This window comes from Sus scrofa, chromosome 1 (genome assembly GCF_000003025.6).
Source record: "Sus scrofa isolate TJ Tabasco breed Duroc chromosome 1, Sscrofa11.1, whole genome shotgun sequence".
Taxonomy (NCBI): Eukaryota; Metazoa; Chordata; class Mammalia; order Artiodactyla; family Suidae; genus Sus; species Sus scrofa.
This window is the reverse complement of record NC_010443.5, coordinates 161986685-162003002: the sequence shown is the minus strand read 5'-3', so window position 1 is coordinate 162003002 and position 16318 is coordinate 161986685.

Genomic DNA, 16318 nt, shown 5'->3' with positions numbered 1-16318 from the left:
TGAAAAGGAAAATGTTTTTTATTCAAAGCATAAGCAATAGTGGGTATTCCTTATACCCTAAAAGGTTTGAAATGTAAAATGGTTCTCATATAAAACTAGAGACAGGCGTTCCCATCGTGGCGCAGCAGAAATGAATCCAACTAGGAACCGTGAGGCTGCAGGTTTGATCCCTGGTCTTGCTCAGTGGGTTAAGGATCCAGCGTTGCTGTGAGCTATGGTGTAGGGCACAGATTCGGCTTGGATCTGGCGTTTCTGTGGCTCTGGCGTAGGCTGGAAGCTGTGGCTTTGATTAGAACCCTAGCCTAGGAACCTCTATATGCTGAAGGTGGGGCCCTAAAAAGCAAAAAACAAACAAACAAACAAACAAAACTAGAGACAACAGAGATTTCTCTATAACTTAGAGTAGCATTCAATATAGAATACTTACATGTTTTACATCCTCTGGGCCTAGTGGTTATGCTATCTGGTGTTACCCTTTTTTTTTGGCCATACCCAAGGCTTGTGAAAGTTCCAGGGCCAGAGATTGAAACTGTGCCACAGCAGCAGCCCAAGCCACTGCAGTCACAATGCCAGATTGTTAATCCACCTCGAAACAAGGGAACTCCTGGTACTATCCTTTTTTTTCCCCCTCCTTTAATTTTGTTACTTCATTCCCATTTTAGAATTTCCAAAGTCCCTAACTATGAAAACAATCTTGTGTCTTTTTCCATCCAAGGATATAAATATCTTAGACACTTCCTTACCATCAAATACACAAATAGACTATACTGGGCCCTATTCTGGATACTACCCAAAAAGGACTATGATGGGACTTACCCTGGGTTTTGCTCCCTGTGGGCTTATGTACACATATGTCTTTCTTTGCGTGAATTAAGGCTCTTCTCTGCCACTGTGCCAAATCCTAGTGATTGGAAACAAGCTCCTCGGGGGCTTCATTTAAAGCATTAACTTCCACAAATTCCTCATTCTTCTAGGGATCTTGCTCATGCTTCACCTTCCTGAAATTCATGCTGATTTCCTAATTTTGGCCATCTGCAGTCAATCACAGATGGTCATGTTAGGGAAGAGGCAGGTAACTGGGATAAGGATTAAAGTTGGTGAGTATCACTATCCAGGTACGTGGCAGGAATACTGTCTCTGAATGTCACACTCAGCCCTGCGTTGCCCCTCTCATCTCCAGGCTCCCTGGGTGCCTGCTGCTCCCAAGACAACCTCTCTTGTGCCTATTTAATTCCGCCTGTTATTATAGAGCATTGTTTCCTTTGTATTTATCCTGCACCAGACTGTTAGTGATTATTCTTCTGGGTGGTCTTCCAGCACCAACACACTCTGCTGTGCTAACCTCGTGTTTATAAAAGTGACCAGACCCTCTCTCATCCATTATAGGGAGTCTCAGGGAAGTATCCAAGCCTGAGAATCTAGAGCTGCTGGGATTTGATCAGACATACTTTACAGAAAAAGGATAACCTTCTGGTAGAATAATTGTCAGTAGAGATAAATAAAGATCGCTTTAGATCAGAACTAGAAATATCTTTATCTTGAATGAGATTGTGAAGACCCAGGAAGACCTTAGGAGGTTTAGGCACAGAGAAAAGAGTATCAGACAAAAGGCAAGGGAGAAGAGGGCAAAAGGGAAGAGGATTATGGAGGCACACCCTCTTGTGAGATTACATCGTGATTAGCAAAGTGAAATGAATATTTATGAAGGCGCCCCTGATTATATTATGAGATCATTTGAATAATCATGAATATGTTTCCATGCATTTGGACCTAATGGGACGGTTTTCAGTCTTTAATGAGGCCTTGGCGCGTGTTGCCAGAGCCTGGAAGACAGGAGTGGAAGCAGAGAAAAGGGAATGAACAATACAGGTCACAAGGTTTCGGTACATATTTTTCTCACTGCACTGCTCTCTTCCCCCTGCAGTCCTGTCTACATAGATCCAGGGGGAAAATGTCTAAAATCATGCACCAGGTGCCTGTCGATGCAGAGGCTAAAATGATTTTTCTTTTTTTTTCTAAACCAGCTTAGTGCTGAAGGTGGGGTAGACTCTATGTCTGATGAAGATGGTGAAAGTGAGTTTAAGATGGTTAAGGAGAGTTCCTGTCGTGGTGCAGTGGAAATAAATCTGACCAGGAACCATGAGGTGGAGGGTTCGATCTCTGGCTCACTCAATGGGTTAAGGATCCAGCGTTGCCCTGAGCTGTGGTGTAGGTTGCAGATGCGGCTCAGATCCCGCATTGCTGTGGCTCTGGCATAGGCCGGTGGCTACAGAGCTGATTGGACCCCTAGCTAGGTAACCTCTACATGCTTCAGGTGTGGCCCTAAAAAGACAAAAGACCAAAAAAAAAAAAAAAAAAAGATGGTTAAGTGACTTTTCCAAGGTCACACAACTTTGCTTTTTTTTTTTTTTAAGGGCCACACCCACAGCATATGTAAGTTCCCAGGCTAGGGGTCAAATCGAAGCTGCAGTTGCTGACTTACACCACAGCCACAGCAACTCCGGGATTCGAGCTTTGTCTGAGACCTACACCACAGCTCATGGCAACACCGGATCATTAACCCACTGATCAAGGCCAAGGATCGAACCGCATCCTCATGGATACCGGTTAGATTCGTTTCTGCTATGCTACAATGAGAACTCCAAGTCACCCAGGTTTAAAATGGCTGAACCGGAGTTCCTGTGGTAGCTCAGTTGTTAACCAACCCAACTAGCATCCATGAGGACGCAGGTTCGATCCCTGGTCTCACTCAGTGGGTTAATGATCCGATGTTGCCAAGAGCTGTGGTATAGGTCTCAGACAAGGCTTGAATCCGGAGTTTCGGTGCCTATGGCATAGGCCGGCGGCTACAGCTCCAATTGGACCCCTAGCCTGGGAACTTCTATATGCTGCCCTAAAAAGACAAAAATAAATAAATAAAATGGCTGAACCAAGGCTTCAGATCCCCCCTCCCCCACTCAATCACTCCCAAGTGCAGGTAGGGTGAATAAGGCTCTCCTTTGCCCTGAAGGTGCTGGGTTATTGCCATTGTCCTGCCATAATTGCTAATGGATTGTTCTTTTCATTCACAAAAACATAACAGCTGGAATGTTAAGTGGTTTGTTTTGTTAACCCATTTGAGGAAAGCACCCATTTCTTTCTTTTACCTTCAGTCCCTAGGAGGATGCCAGCTGCCTACAAATGATGGTGGTTGTTTTGAAGAAAGAGATCGTAGGGCAGATGGCAGGAGGCAGGAAAGGCACAGAGGGATGGGCACGTTTGTGTGCTCCTGAGGGTTCCCTGGACAGGGAGGAGCTGGGAGTGGAGGAGGGCTGCCAAACTGTGGAAGGTTCCACCTCAACAAATTGAGATGGACTCTTTCTCGGGAATGACACACAGGCTAAGGCAGGGGCATAAACTGGAACGCCAGGTCAGTTATTTGCTACCAGGAGAAACAGCTCTCCCGGGTCTGGGCACGCTTGTGTGGGTGGTTATGTGCAAGGGAGAAGCAGGTGATCTCTCGCCCTGGAGCTGGGAGAGCCTGGGTTCAAATCCCACCTTTTTCTTTTATCATAGTTTGACCTCGAGCTTGTCCCCTAGCTTGGGCTCCTCGGGTGCAAAAGGGCTTTCGGAGGCCCAAAATGCTACAAGGAGGGTAGCAAGGCGTCTAGCACAGGATGCAGACCCACACATGCGGGCTATTATTAGCCTTCTCCCTGCAGGCGAAGCGGAATTGCAGGTGGAGCTCGGGCTCCCGGGAAAGCGCGGGGGAGGTAAGCGGCTGATTCAGCTGCCCCCTTGCATCCTCTCGCGAGGGGCTACATCTGCCACGGGTCACACCTACCACATTCGCTGGTATTTCCCGCTGGGGAATGTTCTGGTTTGGGCGCTGTCTAAGCAGGATTCCGACTGGTGTTTATTTCCCTCACGTTCTAAGTTAACCAACCCAACCCCCCTCCTGTGATTGACACATTCTTTCTTTAGATATGCTAATACTTTCAATTAGATTACAGTCTCGTCTGGCCTTGGCAGGCTTTGTCTCCTAAGAGGACTTTGCCTATTTCTGGCCTTTCATATTAGATTTTTTTTAATAGTTTACCTCTAAGAAGGACTTTTAACCTTATTTCCGAGTTCTTTTAAGGGTACCCTAGTCTGGTTACCTCCAACCCCAACCAGGGCCCATTCATTCTTCCATCCTGGTATCTACTGGGACAGTGAACAAATTTATTATCTTTTTTTTTTAATGTAAACAGAAGAAACCACATCTCACTTTCCTTATCTATAAACTAGGTTGTTCGGTGTGCTGATAGGAAGAATAAATGAAGTCATCCTTGAAAAGGGTTATATGAGAAAACCTTGAGTACTAAAGTGTATGGGTAGCAGGCACTCAATAAATGTGTTGAATGAGTGAATGAATAAATATTAATTACCTTTGATTACGGGTACTCCTGCCATATGCCAGGCACTTTGCTCCTCTAGATTTAGAGATACAATAGGGAACCGGACTCGGGGTCCTACACCCTTGGAGCCTAGAGTATGAAAGGGATAGACAGGCAAGCAACCCCAATGCTGTGGAATATAAGTAACCACTGGAGAAATCTCGACCAATGTCAGTGACCAGGTCTCCAAGTCTTCCCAAAAGCAGGGGGCTCCGAGCTATGATATGAATGGTAAATTAGGCAGCCATTTACCATGGTGGAGAACGACAGTGCCCTGGTGCAAAGGTCCTCAATGCAAGAAAATTTCCCAAAGAATAAGAATGAGACCCCAAATAACCATGGGAGGGTACCTTGTCGGGGGAGATGGTTGGGATTTGGGCCTGAAAATGAAGCCGTATATACGGAGGCAATCCTTCCAGATTTCGTGTGGCCAATCATCTTGCTTCGTCTGGCCTTGAGCCCACATTTAGCCTGACCCAGGGCCCTCCCCTGTGTAAGAGTGCATCTTTTAACCAGGATGGATTCTACCGCCAGGGTTTCTGGGAAGTTGACAGGATGTACTATGGTCTGGTGCCCCTCCTTTCTCTGACCCCTGAGGAACCTTTCTGTGAGTGTTTAGTTCCCAAGGTCTCCTTGACCTCAAGAATGAGAAACAGGTGGTCACTACCTTTTATCCAAGCAGGACGCAGCTCCTCCTTGCTCCTGCCATAATCCTTATCTTGAAATGATCTGTCCACGGGGAATGGATTACAGTTGCTCAGCCTGTGACCCGTCTATCTCCTGCTTTAAGAAAAGGCAGGAGGGGAGTTCCTGTCGTGGCTCCGTGGTTAATGAAACCAACTAGGAACCATGAAGTTGTGGGTTCGATCCCTGGCCTTGCTCAGTGGGCTAAGGATTAGGCGTTGCCGTGAGCTATGGTGTAGGTTGCAGACGAGGCTCGGATCTGGCGTTGCTGTGGCTGTGGCTGTGGCGTAGGCCGTCCGCTACAGCTCCAATTAAATTAGATCCCTAGCCTGGAAACCTCCATGTGCCGTGGGTGCTGCCCTGGAAAAGACAAAAAGACAAAAAAGAAAAGGCAGGAGAGATAAGCAAGCACGTAGATTTTGGAGGGCTATGTAAACCACATAATGGAGTTAGATTTTATCCTAAGTGCCATGGGTGTTTTAGGAGACAGGGGTCCACAGACCCTATAAAAATGACTCGGGTCTTCCAAACTTGGACTGTGTGTGGAATAGTGGTCCATTTGAGACAGGAGGGAAGGGGGCAAGGCAGAATTGTTGAGAAAGACACAGCCATTGAGATGTAGCCATTGAGAAAAACTGGATACACCAAAAGCTGGTTAGAACCGATTAGGACCAAGATCGTGGAAGGTCTGACTTCTAGGAGCTCTTGAGCCTCATTATACACTCTTTGTAATACGTTAACATCTAAATGACACACCCACAGGCACCATGACAGTTCTGAGGCCAACAATAAAAAGCCAAAAAGTGGTCAGTGGCCCAATTCCTGGAAATCCCCATTCCTTCCCCAAAATAGTTGCAAAAATCTTCCCATTCCGTAGCCTATGAAATTACCCAGCCCATAAAAACTCATCATCCCATATTTCGGAGCACTCTCACTTTCTGAGACGGATCTCATTCTGTCCATGGAGAGTCTACCTCTCAGTAACCCTGCATTCACTTTACTGTGGCTCGCTCTTGAATTCTCTCCTACTTGAACCCAAGGACACTCACTTGGCAGCCTGTCCCAGGGATTCATTCCCGTGGCCATACTCTCACGCCTCATTTTACCTGCAACACTGAGACGAGTTGTGTGGTTGCAGTTGGAAGATTGTGGGTCCCATTTGAGGTGCAGTTTCAAATGGAATATGGTGCCTGGGATTGAATACTGATTCCGTTGTGAAAAGCTGCAAGTTGGAGAAAGTTACCCAGCCTCATGTATAAACTGAGATGACCACTGGGTTCAACTCATAGGTGTGTGTGTAAGAGTGTGGGTTAAATAAGATCATAGGTACAGAGCAAAATACTCAGAACAATACCTGGCGTAGAGTCAGGGCTGTGTTAAGTGCTGGGTATTATCCTTGCTACTACAACTCACATCCCAAGAAGCCCGGATCTGAGGAATGCAGTGGGGGTGGGGGGAGCTCCAGATGATGGAAACTATAGGAACTTGGAGCACCTCCTCTTAGTCATGGTTCTTACAAACTTAGTTACTTGGTTTCAAGAGCTGATTAGAAAAGGAGGAGCCATGAGCTGTGGAGGAGGCCAGGATCCTTTGGTGCTGTGGCTGTGGCATGCGCCAGCAGCTGTAGCTCCAATTGGACCCCTAGCCTGGGAACCTCCATATGCCCTAAAAAGCAAAAAAACAAAGCAAAACAACAACAACAAAAGAACCACAAGAATTAAAGCAGACCGGTAAACTGTGGTCATATAGGGCAGAGGATGAAAGTCCTATGTACTCAAAGCCCATAAACATCTTCACTGTGTTCTAGTGCAATTGTTGAACACATAAAGTCTCTGTTCAGAATATGGGGAGTTCCTGTTGTGGCGCAGCAGAAACAAATCCAACTAGTATCCATGAGGATGCGGCTTAGATCCCTGGCCTCGATCAATGGGTCAGGGATCTTGTGATGCCCTGAGCTGTGGTGTAGTTTGCAGATGTGGCTCGGATCTGGCATTGCTGTGGCTGTGATATAGGCCAGCAGCTACAGCTCCAATTCAGCCCCTAGCCTGGGAACTTTCATATGCTGTGGGTGCATCCCTAAAAAGACAAAAAAAAAAAAAGGAATATGGTTCGCCTATGAAGGCGGGGGTATATTTTACTTTTTATTTTTTTTAATGATTTTTATTTTTTCCATTATAGTTGGTTTATGTTTTATGAACTTTAGAAATAACATTATTTTGGACAGAATATAGTAGATTTACAAGAGATCCAGTGCTAAACAGCCCAGAGTACAGTATCTCTTTCTTTAAACCTCAGCTCCAAGCTGCCTGGCCATCTAGGTCTTGCACCTGTTTTGACTTTTTTTTAATGGGGTTGTTTCTTGGCTCTTCGATATTTTCCTGGCAGGATTTCAGAAGCAATCTGTCCCAGTTAACCTCACTTTCTTCCTATATCCCACCACTGTATTGTTGGTATTTGACCATTTACTTCTAGATATCCTGAAATGCGCATTGCTTATAATTATGCTGTATGGTAAAGGTAGAGCAAAGCTTAAAGGAATTGGCGAGAGAAAAAAAATACATGGCAATTTATTTGTATAAAGGTAGATGTTTTCCTTTTTTTCTTTTTCTCTTCCAAATGGGTCAGATGTGGGAAAGACAGAAGAAATAGAAAACTTGGTTTCCTTCTGGGTGAAAACACTTTTAAAATTCAACCCATGGCAAGAAACACTGCTTTTCTGCTGCTGGGTGGAAAAGGTGTAGTTTCTGAGCTTTAACCACCTTTCTGGCTTCCTGCCTCTGGAAAAGAGGAATGCCATGGGTCACAAGAATTACTTAGCTGAGTAAATACACATGAGTGATTGGGGGAGCATTACAAAGTCTTCTCTAAGTAACCGAGTCAAAACTAACAATACTCCGTTGTCAGAACACCAAATGAAGCTGCCCAAACCGTCACCCTAGACATGGCCAAGTATTTTAAAGACTGGCTGATGAAGACAATATTTGATACGTGTAGTTTTGTTTTGTAGCTTATGGGAACAAGAACGCCATGGAGGAATAACAGAGTGAATGCAGTTGGGGAAGGAAATCCTGTGATTGTAGATGGGGAACACTTGCCCAGGCAAGGAATGGATAGGGGTTGTTAAAAAAAAAAAAAAAAAAAAAGGATTTTGTTTTTACTGCCAAATTTATGGCTTAATTTTGATTCGTATCAGTAGGATTTGTAAGCTGTCTTTTGACTGGGGTTCGGCAGTTTGGTATGTACTGGTGGTCTTAATCCAATATCTGGACCAGAAAGCAACCTTTTTCATCTTTGGAATCCCCGTTACAATTGAAATTTTTCCAAGGAGACAGTGGAAGCCAGATGGGAATGCAGCATGCATTGCCCTGTTAGCGCTAAGTCTTCAGTTGGTGCTGTATTACTTTGTGCTTTCTTCTTTCATTCCTGAACACTTATGAGCGCCTACTGTGTGCTCAGCCCAATGAGATGCCAAAACACTAAATGTTGGGGATTTAGAGCAGTGAATCCAGCAGATCACATCTTTGCTTCCTGGAGTTTGCTCAACTGGGAGGGAAAGGAATGAAAGATGCAATATAATTACAGTTGCCAGATTTAGCAAATAAAAATACAAGACATCCAGTTACATTTGAATTTCAGATAAACAATGAATAATTTTTTAGTGCAAGTCGGTTCCAAAGATGGCATGTATTTTGTCTGGCAACCTTATATACTATCTATTATATTTTAATGCTGGGTAGTGGTAAGTGCTATGAGACAAATACAGCAGAGTGAAGGGCTAGCTAGAGATAGAACCACACAATTTTAGTGTGGTTAGGAAAGCTCCCTCTAACAAGGTGACAACAATGGAGCAGACATATGAATGAAGTAAGGGAGGGAGCCAGGTTGGTAAATATCTGTGGAAAGCTATCCAAGAGAGCAGGAACAGCACTGCAGAGCCTGAGAACCAATGCCAGGGTCATGGATTGAGCAGTGCACCAGCAAGCATTTAATAACTGAACTCACTCTGAGTCAGTCGACGATTCTATTAGCCACTCATATCATGTGCTAATTCTACAATATGCTTCTTAATTAAAGTCTAAGTTGTTGCAGGGTGGGGGGAAGGTGGAAAAGGACAAAGAATGGGAAGGAAGCAGGGTAGTATGGGGAATAGTTGTGTCTAGCACTGGGAATGGAATTCAGCCTCAAAGTTCCACATCTTTGGGACCTTAAGCTACTAACATTGCTCTGTGCTAGAGAGCACTACTGCTGTCTCTAAAGGCAGGCGAGTCTGTTGGAAGGAAAGGCTGCTTTAAATCCCATCCTGCAGGCAGAATAGTTTGCAATGACTGCCAGCAACCCTATCATTACTATGCTCGCATGTATACTTCACAACTGCAGCATCTGCTATCAGAGAGTGCCCAGGATAACAGATAAAGAATGGTTTTCCAAATGCTACCTAAAGATCCAGAGCTTATAAGGCAAAGGGAAGCCTTCCTTGTCTTTCTCTTTACTAAGTGCTTGTTCACATCTTAGCTAGAACAATAACAAAAAAGGAAAGTTGTGGGAGTTCCCATTGCTGCTCAGTGGTTAACGAATCTGACTAGCATCCATGAGGACATGGGTTTGATGCCTGGCCTTGCTCAGTGGGTTAAGGACCCGGTGTTGCCGTGAACTGTGGTGTAGATCGAAGATTCAGCTTGGATGTGGCATTGCTGTGGCTGTGGTGTAGGCTGGCAGCTACAGCCCCGATTCGACCCATAGCCTGGGAACCTCCACATGCCATGGGTGCAGCCCTAAAAAAAAGCAAAAAAAAAAAAAAAAAAAAAGAAATTTGTTTCTCTGTGACAAGCTTCCTGGCAGAAACAATATAAATATTTTAACACAAAACAAGGTTAAAAGAAGGAAAATCAAAACACAATTCTTTTCCGAGATCCGCCCTATGTGTCCCTTAGACCTACTCACCTGATCACCCAGGAGCCATGCTGTGGTCTTGGTTTTACAAGTGGCAAGAATTTCCCCCTCTTTTGTGGCAAGATTCTTTGTATTTGCTAAGGATAAATGAGTCAGACCTTTTTTTTTTTTTTTTTTTTAATTGAGATTGTCCTTATTTACCCAAATGTTTTTTTTTCCCTTTTAAAAAATTCGAATATAGTTGATTTACAGTGTTGTGTCAATTTCTGCTTACCCAAATGTTTTATTATCTGGTAGGTTCCAGAAAAAAGGGTTTGGGGAGATTTCTGTGCATGCTTTCTCTTTCCTCTGGTCACCTGGCAGTACAACCTCAGGCAAGATTGATGAGACGGAGGTTGAGGCTGGAGTCAAATCAGGAAGGGGCAAAATCAGCAAGAATCAAAACTGGCTCTTCCCACCCCAGTCTGGACTCTAACAAGTTAACCTGACTTTGCTGTTCTGTTGTCTTAATTAACATTTTTTTGGCCACACCTACTCAGCTAAGAAGAAAGCCTGAGAAAGCATGGTATTTACAGAAAGGGGAAGGTGCCATGGAAGTTAAAGGAAAGAATTTCAAGAAGGAGCTAGTGTGAGGAGTTTCATTCAGAATTCTCAAAGTAGGGAAAATCTTTCAGACTATAGTTTCATTAGGGGAGGCAGCCAGGAAGGGGGTAGTGGTTTTATTTTCTGCCCCAAGAGAAAAGGGTCTTTATTCCTCTTGATTTAATTTGTGCTTAGAGGGTAAGTGTAGGATGGCCCAGAGTTCCTGTTGTGGTTCAGCAGTAACGAACCCGACTAGGATCTATGAGGACATGGGTTCAATCCCTGACCTCGTTCAGTGGGTTAAGGATCTGGCGTTGCCGTGAGCTGTGGTGTAGGCCACAGATGCTGCTCGGATCTGGTGTTGCTGTGGCTGTGGTGTAGGCCGGCAGCTGCAGCCCCCATTCAACCCCTAGCCTGGGAACTTCCTGATTACTTTGCTGAGTAGTGTTTGTGATGCTTCATGCTGAAGTAGTTTAACCGGTTGTGGTTTATGCTCTGAGTTTTCCTTGTGCTACAGCTGAGCTGACTTGACACTGTGTGATGAACTGGAATGGACAAGATGAGAGAAATGTAGAGAGGCACTGATAGAAAGGGAGGATCCAGGAGCTCTCTGGAAGTGATGTGGTAGACTGCTTTTATATTTGGTAGGAGGCTGAGGTGGAAACTCAAGAAGGGGTGAGATAACAATGATGATTTATTTCCCCCAATCCAGAATGTCAATGTAGTGACATTAAGGAATAGAGGCTTTCACTGTATCCAGCCAAAGGTGAGCTTCTCCACTTAAGGAAAATTTCAAATCCAGTCGCTTTTACTCCTTTTTTTTTTTTTTTTTTTTTTGTCTTTTTTAGGGCCTCACCTGCGGCATATGGAGGTTCCCAGGCTAGGGGTCTAATCAGAGCTGTAGCCACCGGCAGATGCCAGAGCCACAGCAACATGGGATCCCAGCTGTGTCTGCGACCTACACAACAGCTCACAGCAACGTGGGTCCTTAACCCACTGAGTGAGGCCACGGATCGAATCCGCAACCTCATGGTTCCTAGTCAGATTCATTAACCACTAAGCCACGATGGGAACTCCAATATTTTATTTTATTTGTTTTAGGTCCACACCCGCTGCATATATCCCAGGCTAGGGGTCGAATCAGGTCTGCAGCCAAAGGCCTAAGCCACAACCACAGCAATTCAGGATCCGAGCCAAGTCTGTGACCTACACCACAGCTCACAGCAACGCTGGATCTTGAACTCACTGAGTGAGGCTAGGTATTGAACCCCTGTCCTTACGGATACTAGTGGGGTTTGGTACCACTGAGCCACAATGGGACCAGTGTACATATCTGATAGTTATCAAAAGGTAATATTCATTCAAAATTTTTAGCACCAAATCACAAGCGATTGACAAACATTAATTTCTAAAATACCCTCTCCAGAACATGAGCTTCTTTTTTAAAAGCGAACTTTCTTTTTTGTGGTTAAAATATATATTGTGTTTATTTTAAAGGGAGAAATTAAACAGTTTTTGTTCTAAGAAAATATCTGCCAGGTAGCATGTTATGGACAGCATTTATCAAAGAAGTCAGCAGATTTGAAACTACTCATTTTAAAAAAAATTTTTTATTTTTATTTTTTTGCTTTTTAGGGCCACACGTGCGGCATGTGGAAGTTCTCAGGCTAGGGGTCGAATCAGAGCTACAGCTGTCAGCCTACACCACAGCCACAGCAACTTGGGATCTGAGCCACATCTTTGACCTATACCACAGCTCATGGAAATGCTGGGTCCCCAACCCACTGAGTGACTCCAGGGATCAAACCCGGATCCTCATGGATACTAATCAGATTTGTTTCCGCTGAGCCACGATGGGAACTCCCTGAAACTACTCATTTTAAGAGGACAGTGAATATCTTATCTTTAAGTTCTTTGCTGTAAAGTATCCAGCAAACCACTGTGGAGTAGAAAGATTTCAATAGTCAAGCCTCATTTTTCAAAGGGCAGTACTGAGTCCCTCTTGCAGGAAAGTCCTTCTTATACCTATCTCCAATTTAAAAATAACATTAACCTTGGGAGTTCCCTGGTGGCCGATCAGTTAAGGATCAAGTGTTGTCACTGCTGTGGTGTGAGTTGGATCCGTGGTCTGGATCCCTGGTCTTTTTTGGGTGCAGCCAAAAAAAGGAAACAAAAAACACCTCACTGATGATATCCTGTAGCAATCTCTGAACTTTTGGCTTCAGTTTCTTGGCTGCAGTAGCTTATCTGTGAAGGATTCAGTGATGAATTATGTTTGTTGGAATTTTTGTAACTTAATCCCAGAATTAAAAATTCCTGGATAGAGGCTGTTTCTTCACACAGTTTTTTTTTTAAATCATGTATTGTTTTGATTAAAGCAATTGTTTATTATTGACTATACCTTCTCTGCTAAAGAAGAGGTTAGTTAGTGGTTCATACAAAAATCACTTTTTATAGCTATGGCATCATTGGAACAGGATCAGGCATATACCCTTAGCAGGGACATGTTAGAAATAGCTGTACTTCTCTTTCAGCAGTAGAACAATCTTCCCACACCGTGTAATTTATTCTAATACATGTTTGTTCAAATCTACACAGCAATATTTTTAAAGCATCTTCCAACTGTTTGCTGACAAATGAGTGTATTTTATTTCGCAGTCATATTTTCTGGTTATAGTTTTTGTATTTTAGCATTTGTTTATATTTGTGTTTTCTACCTTTCCAGAAGTACCTAATATTTTCCCAGTGATATTTGGCTTTGGGCGTTTGGGTGTTAAATAAATTTATCAAGTTTAGCAAAAATTGTAAAATATATATATATTTTTTTCATCATTTTAGGGCAACACCTGCAGCATGTAGAAGTTCCCAAGCTAGGGGTCAAATCAGAGCTGTAGCTGCTGGCCTACACCACAGTCACACAAACACCAGATCCGAACTGTGTCTGTGACCTACACCATAGCTCAAGGCAACCCTGGATCCCTAACTCACTGAGCGAGGCCAGGGATTGATCCCTTGTCCTCATGGATACCAGTTGGGTTCATTACCTCTGAGCCACGATGGGAACTCCTGTAAAACATTTGATCATTTCCTATCATTATTATTATTATTTTGGCCACACCATAGTTCCAGGGTCAAAGATTGAAAATCCCAGGCCAGGGATCCAATCTGTGCCTCAGCAGCGACCTGATTCCACTGCAGTGACAATGCTGGATCCTTGACCTGCTGCACCACAAGGGAACTCTGATCATGTCTTATTTCTACACATCATCAGAAAAACATCCCTACTGGTGTTTAATCAATCTTGATGTTCTGAACACTTTTTTTTTTTTTCTTGCTTTTTTGGCCACACCCTCAGCATATGGAAGTTCCCAGGCTAGGGGTTGAATCAGAGCTGCAGCTGCCGGCCTACACCACAGCCACAGCAATGCAGGATCCTTAACTCACTGAGGGAGGCTAGGGATTGAACCCTCATCCTTATGGATACCAGTTGGGTTCTTAACCCACTGAGCCATAACAGGAACTCCCTGAACACATTTTTTAAATGTCTTTCTGTATGTAATGATGGCACTGGGGAAACCTCAGGGAGCCAAAGTATCATTGTCCCTGACCTCCCAGGTTTCTTGTCTCACAGGAAGAGAGCCAATAACTACAAATGTCACATTACTTAGTAGGAAACAAGCCCAAACAACAGTTGCTTTCTGTTCTGTTTTGTTTTGTTTTCTTTTCTTTTTTGACTGCATCTGTGGCATGCAGAAGTTCCCAGGCCAGGGATTGAACCTGAGCAGCGACAATGCAGTATTCTCTACTGGCTGAGCCACAAGAGAACTCCACGGGTTGCTTTCAGAGAAGTCCAGATATAATTAAAATGTTACAAAAGGTTAGAAAAGTTCTCGACAGGCCTTGTCCATTGGCCCATAGTTCCCGAAGATGACTATTTGCCGGTATCTCAATCTCAAAAAATTTTTTTGATTTGTTTTTTCTTTTTAGTTTTTTGTTTGTTTGTTTGTTTGTTTGTTTTTGTTTTTGCTATTTCTTGGGCCGCTCCGCGGCATATGGAGGTTCCCAGGCTAGGGGTTGAATCGGAGCTGTAGGAACCGGCCTACGCCAGAGCCACAGCAACGCGGGATCCGAGCCGCGTCTGCAACCTACACCACAGCTCACGGCAATGCCGGATCGTTAACCCACTGAGCAAGGGCAGGGATCGAACCCGCAACCTCATGGTTCCTAGTCGGATTCGTTAACCACTGCGCCACGACGGGAACTCCTGTTTTTTCTTTTTAGGGCTGTACCCTTGGCATATGGAAGTTCCCAGGCTAGGGATCTATTTGGAGCAACAGCTGCTGGCCTACACCAGAGCCACAGCAATGCCAGATCCGAGCTGCATCTGTAACCTACACCACAGCTCATGGCAATGCCGGATCCTTAACCCACTGATCGAGGCCAGGGATCCAAACCACATCCTCACTGAGATGATGTCAGGTTTTAACCTGCTCAGGCACAGCGGGAACTCCCAGTTTATCTTTTAATAGGACACATCTCCCACCCCCTTCAGGACTCTGGTGAAAGCCTTGGTAGGCACTTCTGAGGTTTGAGAAAGGGGAAGTGGCTTTGCTCAAAAAATCAGTTTATGAAGTCACTAGCAAATAATAAGGGGAATCCTTTCCTAGACCTCTCCTCAGTCTATTTCTGGCAGGTTAATTATAATACAAATCCGGTTATAATTTCTTTCAAGGGCATATGTTAAGAAAATACAAAAAAAAAAAATCTGATTCTGTCGATATTGTATTGAAAATAAAAGACGGATTTTCTTCCCTTTTCTTTCCTAGCCACTTAGCTATAGATTTTTAAATTTTAACACTAGTGTCAAATAGTGTAATAATTTCTTTACAAAAAGACAACAAATTTAACATATGAAACTCTACAAATGCCTAGGCCTAGCTTAGTTTTGAGCTAAAAACTGTGTAACTCAGGTCCAGGGCTGTCCGTTTAAGGAGTGGTTTGTCAGATCTTTTGATGGTGAGATGAAGAAAAGGCTTTTCTTTCTTTCCTTTTCTTCTTTCCCTCAAGGAACACACCTTTTGTATGCTCTGCCTAACAAAGGAATTTCCCAATTTCATAGTGGAATTTGGAGGGAAAGTATGATTGTGTAGACTGATATCTTTATGTGCCTTCCTGTAAAGGCAGCTTCAAACCGCAAAATGTTTAAAAAAAAAAAAGTGAGATTTTGCAATATACTGATTGGAGGAAAAACTAAGACATTAAGAGTTAGCAATAAAAACAGCAACAACAAAATCCCAAAGGATTTGGAATTCCTTTAGTTTCTATTTGGCAGAAGAATAGTATGATTTCTTTGTTCTGCTCTTTCTTATCTACAGCAGTCAAATAATAGTTTTATTTCATTCTTTACTTCCATTGTTGCCTGAAGCAGAGTGGTGCCCAAGATAGCCTTACATAGGCACAATAGTAGAATGAACCTTTGTATTAATTTTCCAGAAGAGGGGTAGTGTTATTTTTTTTTTAAACTTCCACTAAAAACAGTTTTTTTTCTGCTGTGAAATTCAATGATTTCATAGACTAAAGATGGGTGCTCTGCTTTTCACTATTAGTCTACCTGGAAGGGATTTCTCTGAAATCCTCTTTCTAAAAATGGAACTGAGATAATTTGCAAGAAATTATTATGCTTTTTTTAAAAAGCAGATGCAATGTTGTCTGTTGCCGTTGTGCAAATGATGAATTGTGCTTTC